The sequence below is a fragment of the Acomys minous genome, assembly GCF_964271855.1.
Source record: "Acomys minous genome assembly, chromosome: 16".
Classification (NCBI taxonomy): domain Eukaryota; kingdom Metazoa; phylum Chordata; class Mammalia; order Rodentia; family Muridae; genus Acomys; species Acomys minous.
In genome coordinates, this window is record NC_140498.1 from 77,951,628 (window position 1) to 77,960,268 (window position 8,641).

Below are 8,641 nucleotides of genomic sequence, written 5' to 3' on the forward strand. Positions count from 1 at the left end.
GCTTGTCAGTAGCCTCGGGCAGTTGCCTAGAGACCGCTTCCCGGTACAGAGAAGTACTTTTTCTGAGGTCTTTACTCAAATAGAACTGGGGTCCTTGATTTGTCTGTAGAAAAGAACCACAGGATGAGCTGGAGCAGGGTTAGACTTTATCAAGAAGAGCTTTTTGTTTTGTTAGATTTTGTTTTGTTTTTTGAGACAGGGTCTCTCTGTGTAGCCTTGGCTGTCCTGGACTCACTTTGTAGACCAGGCTGGCCTCGAACTCACAGCGATCCACCTGCCTCTGCCTCCCGAGGGCTGGGATTAAAGGTGTGCACCACCATGCCCAGCTACTAATCTTTGTATCGTTGCAATTTTAGTATATATGCTGCCGAAGCAAGCACTGTCGTGGTGCACATCTTTAATCCCAGCGCTCAGGAGGCAGAGGCAGGCAGATCTCTGTGAGTTCGAGGCCAGCTTGTTCTACAAAGGGAGTCCAGGACAGCTAAGTCTACACAGAGAAACCCTGTCTCAAGAAAAAAAAAAAAAGACTAGTCTTGCTCTACACGGGAAATCTTGAGAGACTCCTAACTCTGCAAGCTTGCAGCTAAGAAAGAAAAAAGGCCACAGTTAAAGGCTCTGCGTATGCAGGCCTGTTCTGTGGGGTCCAAAGAATGATTTATGGTAGCATGTTTTTGATTTCTAATGAGTGAGTGTATTTATTAAGTATATATAGCAAGCAAAGGGAACAGACTAACTCTGAGTAGACAGAAGCAGCAGACAGATACACGACACCATCAGATTGGATACTGACACCTTCCAGCTGAGGTGACAATTGGGAGAGGAAACAAGGTGACAGCAGAGCCACGGGGCTCACAAACCTTCATCAAGGGAGGGTGTGGCGAGGCAGCTGGCAGCTGGATTCCAGGAAAAGAGCCTCAAGTCAGAGAAGTGTGGTCCCTCTAGTGAGGCTTTCAAGGTCAGCAGACTGAGAGCTGTACAGAGCCAGCACATACATTCATTGTGAGCGGTGGCAGACTTTGGTGGGGCTTGGCTGGATAAGGTTGCCGCCTGACTTCCCCGGATAGCCCTTTTGTGCTCGGCCTATGAAGATGGACTCCCTTTTTCTCAGCAGGGTTCCCACTCCACCCGATCTGGTAACCCCAGATTTTGTAAGGAGTGTCACATAGCCCTCAGGGAAGAGTACGGGCCTGACCCTTTCCTGATAAGGAACTTTTCCAACAAGCACAGGGAATTCCTGGAACAACCCGACCCTATGCTGAGGAGATCGTAACCTCCAGTAAATGAGCTTTAGTCATACTTAGTCCTCATCCATAGGAAGTAATGTTTTCTCCTCCGTGATAGGACCCCATGGTACTACATGTAAATGAGCTACTGTACAACTGTGTTGAGCATCCTGGCACCCCTAGCCCTAACAAATCAGACACATTCACCCTCAAAACCCCTCCTCACTGCCCAAGGTTTATAAATAAAAGCTGGCTGAAGTACTGGGTTGCTTTCTTTCTTTCTTGCCATTCCTCCACCATGACTGTCTGAGGCTTTATTCCTGGGGGAGGGGGGGGCAGGTGTGCGCTACTGGACACTTGGTGGTCAGGCAGCAATGGCAGAACTGCCTTTGCAGCCGCTGGGGCCTGCTTGACCACTGCCACTAGCTCAGCGCTGACCCTGTGAAGGCTACATTTCACCTGGGACCTGGCCTGGCGCTCAGGCTGTGGGCCTCACCCTAAAGTGCTCTAGCTGCCCCTGAGTGAGAAACGAGCCCTTGGGACCTTTGATCCTGGGGTCCCTCCATTCTCATATGGAGTCAGGCAGGGCCTGGACCGACCTAACATACATAGAACCAGGGCTACCTACCTGCCGGACACTGAATGACAAACTTTGTCTGTCTGTCTGTCTGTCTACCTACCATTTATTTATCCATCTATCAACTATGTATCTATAATCTATCATCTATTTGTCACCTAAATATCTACCTACCTAGCATCTATCTATCTATCTATCTATCTATTTATCCATCTAGTCTTGTGTAACCCAGGCAGCCTCCAATCCACAATCCTCCTGCCTCATCTTCCTGACAAAGATCTCCCCAATATCCCCAGCTGGTAATTAAAAAAAAAAATTCCACTCTCTCCTCTCCTCTGCCCTCTTTCAAACCAATGCAAGCACTCTACCAACGGTTAGCACCTCCAGACCATCACTGTAGATTGTAGGTAGGCTCTCTTTCTTCCTCTCTTCCTTCCTTTCTCTTTGACAGGGTCTCTTTAGCACTCAAACACTCCTTTCTGGAGGGAAGGGGGAAGCTCATGAGACTCTCAAAATAACAAACTTCACAAGTCTGGAGAAGCCGAAGTTCACTTACTTGCTAGCAGAGCCGTCAATCTCCGACCTGGCAGCTGTAAGATATTGAGGCCCATTTAGGGAAAGCTACTCCTTCTCTGATCTAAACCTAGGGTTAGACATTGCATACCTTAAGAGTTAATACAGCAAATAAATAAATAAATAAATAAAATATATAAAAAAAGAGTTAATATAGCTTGCTGGACGTGGTGGCGCATGCCTTTAATCCCAGCACTTGGGAGGCAGAGGCAGGTAGATTGCTGTGAGTTTGAGGCCAGCCTGGTCTACAAAAGCGAGTCCAGGATAGCCAGGACGGTTACACAGAAAAACTCTGTCTCAAAAAACCTAAATAAATAAATAAATAAATAAATAAATAAATAAAAGAGTTAATCCAGCTTGACTGTCAATCACCTGGCTAGGAGACCACCCCCTAAGAAAGCTGAGTGACCTGAAAACACACAAAGGAGATGGGAGGAATAATTTTCCCCTTAAAGATGCAATGTATGTATATATTATCTCCCTCAATTTCCTGAGTTCTAACTCAAAAAAATGTAACTTTTCTTTTCCTCCTTCCTGTCCCACTCTCCGCCCCCACGCGCCCCCAATACCAGCAAAATACTAAGCATACTAATATTAGGGCTTTCTTGTTTCTCTGAAGACTCCCTTACCCTGACTGCAGACTTCTGTTGCCGGGTGGCCCTGACTCAATGCTGCAATTTTTTTGTCCTCTTCCCCAGCTACCGGGATCCTGATGCTTCCCCTTCCCCCGCCCCCTCAAACACTAACAAAATCGTCAAACTTCCTTCTCAGTCAACTTTTAATTTCTTTTATCAAGAGACCAAGAACTTGTGAAAGCTAGTCCCAAATCCTCCAAAGCAAAGGGGCTATGATGGTCTGCCTCCAAACAGATGCGGGAAGCACCCGGGCCTCCTGCTATTGCGCCTTTTAGACACCAGAGGGAGCCATGAGAACATAGTTTAGTTGAATCTGGCAGGTGGCGCCCATTGTGAGGGCGATTGGACAAACTTGAAAATCCTGGACACGAAAGATAGCGTTCTGGACGTGAGGATGCCTCTGAACTATCTCTCCAAAGGTCAGCCCAACTGGTGTGAGTACCCCACTCACCGAATTCCTGCTGTGTCCTGCTTCGTACCAATGTCCCTCCTCTCTCTTACTTCTTAGCATTTGTCTCCTTCTTCTACTTATTTAGCTTGACGACTTGGGGCTCTAAATTGTTTGCTTTTCCTAAATTGGAGGAGTCAATATATTTGGATTCCAAAACGGACCTCTTAAAAGATCAGATACTTCCAGGCCATCTCCTCTGTCATCCATAGAAAGGTCAAATGTTGCACCCTTTGCACTGCGATGTGAGGGGCTGGGAGTGAGGCTCCAGCCGCTAGCTAGGGTAGAACATAGTTAGCACCAGGCAGGGGAGTCATGCGGAGGCTCTCACTGAAGCATCTTGGGCTCAGAGGGCTCGCTTGCAAAATCCCAGACAACTGCCCACCACAATATCCCCGTGGGAGACCATTGGTCACTTTGTGTACCCTCCGGCACTGGGCCAAGAGACACTATCACCTTGTGAGATCCCAAGAGGGTTCTGAGAGCCACTGCCAAGGTTCCTGGTTGCACTCCACCCTCACCCCTGACACACACACACACACACACACACACACACACACACACACACACACAGAGCACCTCTCCCCCATTCCCCATAGCACTGCTCCCAGAGCTATCAGCCTGCAGTTTCGTCTCAGCCATGAAGAGGATCCCAGCCTCCTCTACATGGCCCTGAACACTGGGGGAAATACAGGCGTTATTTTGTCTAATTAATTTTAAGAAGCACACACACAAGGGTTTTGGGAGAGGCATCAAGCTAAGTCTGTGCATGTATGAGATTGCTACTGTGAATTTCACTAACCTGCACAGTTAATAGGAGTTAAACACAATGTTAAGATTTAGAGTATTTAGTTATTAATGCAGTACAGTGCTGGTGATGGAATCCAGAGCCTTCTAAATGTTCAGCAAGTACCGTATCACTTGAGCCACACCCCAGTCTCTTACTGAAGGGTTCTAGGCAGGGTCTCTACCACTGAGCCACACCCCAGCCCCTCACTGGGGGATTCTAGGCAGGTGCTCTACCACTGAGCCACACCCCCAGCCCCTCACTGGGGGATTCTAGGCAGGTGCTCTACCACTGAGCCACACCCTAGCCCCTCACTGGGGGATTCTAGGCAGGTGCTCTACCACTGAGCCACACCCTAGCCCCTCACTGGGGGATTCTAGGCAGGTGCTCTACCACTGAGCCATGCCCCCAGCCCCTCACTGGAGGATTCTAGGCAGGTGCTCTACCACTGAGCCACGACCCCACCCCTCACTGGGGGATTCTAGGCAGGTGCTCTACTGTGTATGATGCTTTCCATTCCTACAAAAGTCTTGCCCAAGGTGGGATAACTTGGTTGAGATGAGAACAGAACTAGGTCAGGACATAAAGGGGGGGGGGGAGGAAACAGAAGCAAGCAGAGTAGAAGGACAGGGCAGAGAGGCCAGGGAAGGAGGCATAAAAAAAATGGGTATGTTCACCAGGGTTCTCTAGAGGAACAGAACTGACAGCATGAATATACATGAAGGATTTATTAGAACGGCTTACAGGCTGTGGTTCAAACAGGTAGTGGCTGTCTACCAATAGACAGGCCAAGAATCCAGTAGTTGTTTACTGCACAGGGCTGGATGTCCCAGTGGGTCTTCAGTATGCACCGGAATCCTGAAGAAGCCGGCGCCAATGCCAGTGAAGGAATGGATTTGCCCAGGAGAGCAAACAGGCAGAGAGCTTTCTTCTTCCACGTCCTTTATATAGGACGCCACCCAAAGGCCCCAATTTAGATGTATCTTCCTGTCTTAAAATACCCAGATTAAAAGTGGGCCTTCCCACTTCAAATGGTGTAATTAAGAAAATGCCTTCCCAGGTGCAGGTAACTCCAGACGTAGTCAAGTTGACAATTGAGAACAGCCATCACAGTGTGAGTAGGGCTGTCCTAGAAGCTAAGGGAGAAGACAGTTCAAGCAGAAGGAAAAGAAGAAGGGAAGACGGACAAGGAGATAGAGAAATGAGCTAGAAACCGAGAACAGCCGGCCGTGGTGGCGCACGTCTGTAATCCCAGCACCCTGGGAGGCAGAGGCAGGAGGATCGCTGTGAGTCCGAGGCCAGCCTGGTCTACAATGCGCGTTCAGGACAGCCAAGTCTATACACAGAGAAGCCCTGTCTCGAGGGAGAAAAAGAAAGACAAGGAAAGGAAAAAGGAAACCAAGAGCAAGGAGCCGGTCTTTTTAGCTGCGAAGCTCTTCAGTTTCAGTCTGGTTTCAAGAGCGCATAGAGCAAAGCAGATCTTCGGGCACCAGGGGGCGCTCTAGACCAACCCATCTGAAAAATTTCCACAGAAAGTAGGTACTATGTTTTGTTTGTCAGTTTCTCTATGTCCTAGGGGTTTTCCTCCTCCTCCTCCTCCTCCTCCTCCTCCTCCTTCTCCTCCTCCCCCCTCCCCCTCCCCCTCCTCCTCCTCCTCAAACTCCCCATTCTCATACCTCCGTGGGCGTGTCAGGGTGTTCCATACCTGGCTCTGTGCACATCATAGAGGCTTCTGCACACTAAATGCAGCGGTGGGGTTGGCTATGTGCTCTGCCGTATCTCATACTGCTAGAAGAAAACTGATGCTTTAAAGACAGCGTGGCAGCTCTAGTTAGAACACGTAAAGTGAGTTTCACGCGAAGCTGGGAAAGCGAGAGGAATTTCGGTGACTCTAAGAAGAAAGCCTGGGATGCACGAACTGTATCCTGTTATATCTCTAGTTATATCAGCGGGCTGTGTGGCTTCCCTGGATAAAGGGTCCAGACACACATTTTGGTGTCTGGCAAAGACCTGCCTCAGACGTCATAGATGGCACCTTCTTGCTGTGTCCTCCCTTAGGGGGAGAGAAGAAGTTCAGAGTCTGCATTAAGAGGGCACTCATTTCCTGTTGTAGTGCCCCACCCTCAAGGACACAGTCACCTCTGAAGAGTCCCACTCTCGATACTGTTAAATGTTCATTTAAGGAAGAGAGAAAAAGAGACGGGAGGGGGTGGGGGAGGGGGAGGGGGAGAGGGGGAGGGAGGGAGGGAGAGAGGGGGGGAGGGAGGGAGGGAGGGAGGGACAGAACCTCCTTGCTCCTTTTTCCAGTGTGGCCACCCTGAATCAATTCCCTTTCTCTGCTTTTCAGCGTTGCTTGTCTGTTTAATTGGCTTACTGAGAACTGGTGGCTGAGCCTGGCTTGTTAGAGCTGCCAGGGCTCAGGCTTTGACCCCAACTATGCCGGTAACAACAGGGTCTCTTGTCAGCACTTCTCCCCAAGCTCCCTGAGTGCCACCATGGCCAGCTTCTTGCCTTTTGTTGTAACTTAATGCACTTATTTTTCTGCAGCGCTGGGAATGGAGCCTGGAGTCTTGTGCATTCTGTGAAAGGTGTCCCCCAGCCCCATTGCCTAGTGAAATGATGTCAGGGTAAAACATTTCTGGCCTCCCACAGAAATGTCATGTCGACAAGTTCTTTAAAAATCTGCAGACCTTTTGGACTCTCTGTAGACCTTAACACATGTTAATTGCAGTTGCCTCTGGCTCCCAGGGTTGTTGTTTGTTGTTGTTGGTTTTTTTTTCAGTTGCTCTCCCTCATACTTAAGTTTCTTTTTAAAAATATTTTAATTATTCAATTAGTTAAGTGTGTGTGTGTGTGTGTGTGTGTGTGTGTGTGTGTCTATGTGTAGATTTGTGTATATGAGTGCAGTACCTGTAGAGGCCAGGAGAAGGCAGTAGATTCCCTCAAGCTACAGTTAAAGGTGCTTGTGAGCCTGGGGTGCAGTGATCTGAATGCGCATTCTCTGCAAGAGCCATATAGGCTCTTACCTTCTGTGCCATCTCTCCAGCACATTTTCTTTTATAGTTTATCCTTCGAGAATGAATTTAAAATACACAGTATACATGTATGCTATATATTTTGACAATATCCACTTCTCTCCTCCAATCCCTCCAAGATTCCTCTCTCTTGTACACTTTCCAACTTCATGACTTTTTTTTATAATAATAATTATATATAAATAATACACATTATACAAATTATTATATTAATGTATTACTATATAATTATTATATATACTAAATAATTTTATTTATTTATAAGTAGGCAAACAGCTTTACTATATAATATATAATTAATACTTACATTAATATAACATGTAATAATAAATAATTATATATAATAAAACAGTAATTATTATTATTATTATTATTATTATTATTATTATTATTATTATTATTACTATTATTATAACTCACTGAATCCAAGATGGGTGTGGGGCTACTCACTATAGCACTGTCAACCTAACAGGGACCATACCCCTGAAGAAAACTGACCCTCCCTGTACCAGCAGCTGCCAGCCCCCTGAGGCTATTCAGCTATTCTCCACGCTGCAGTTTTGGCTGGTTTGATCACGTTCAAAAATACAAGATCCCTCCTGTGACCAGAAGACCCTGCTTCCTAGCAGTCCTCCCTGACCTTTGGCTCTGGCAGTCTTTGCCCCGTCTCTTCTGAAATGTTTCCTGAGCCTCGGGCATTGGGTGTGACACAGAATGCTGATGTCCCACGTGGGGCTGAGCACACCACAGTTTGTCTTCTGCACTTTGAGTCTCTGCATTGACCACGATCTACTGAACACAGAGATAGTAAAGCTCGAGAGCTGGTCTGACCTGGTCCCTGGCAGGGAGGGGGTAGGCCATGTGTTATTCTTTTGAGGTGAAGCCGCTCACTGACCCTTGAACTCACTCAGCCAGGCTTGATGGCTTGCCCCCTCCCCCCACCCCCCAAGCACTGTGATAACGGGCTACGCTGCTGCACCCCACTTGTCATGTGGGTGACAGGGATCTGCATCCAAAATCTCATACTGACAGGAAGAGTCCGTTAGAGACTGAGCCAACCCCCCGCCCCCAGCCCCAGAATGCTGTCCCATTTTTGTTCTTATTGTTTGAGGCTTCAAATTCCTTAGAATTAAGATCGATTATGCAGTAGATTCAGCATTAAGATGTGTGAGATTGTGTTTTCCTAAGAAAGTGAAATTTACAGTATCCATGGGAACGGTGATCATCAAGCATTTAATGATCTTATAATAAAAAGAAAATATAACCAAAATGCATATATGAAAGATGGTCCTTTAAAATCACCTAAGGAGAAGGATGCTGCCTTCTGCATGTCCAGAGAGGAGGCTTTAGGTCACGCAGGAAT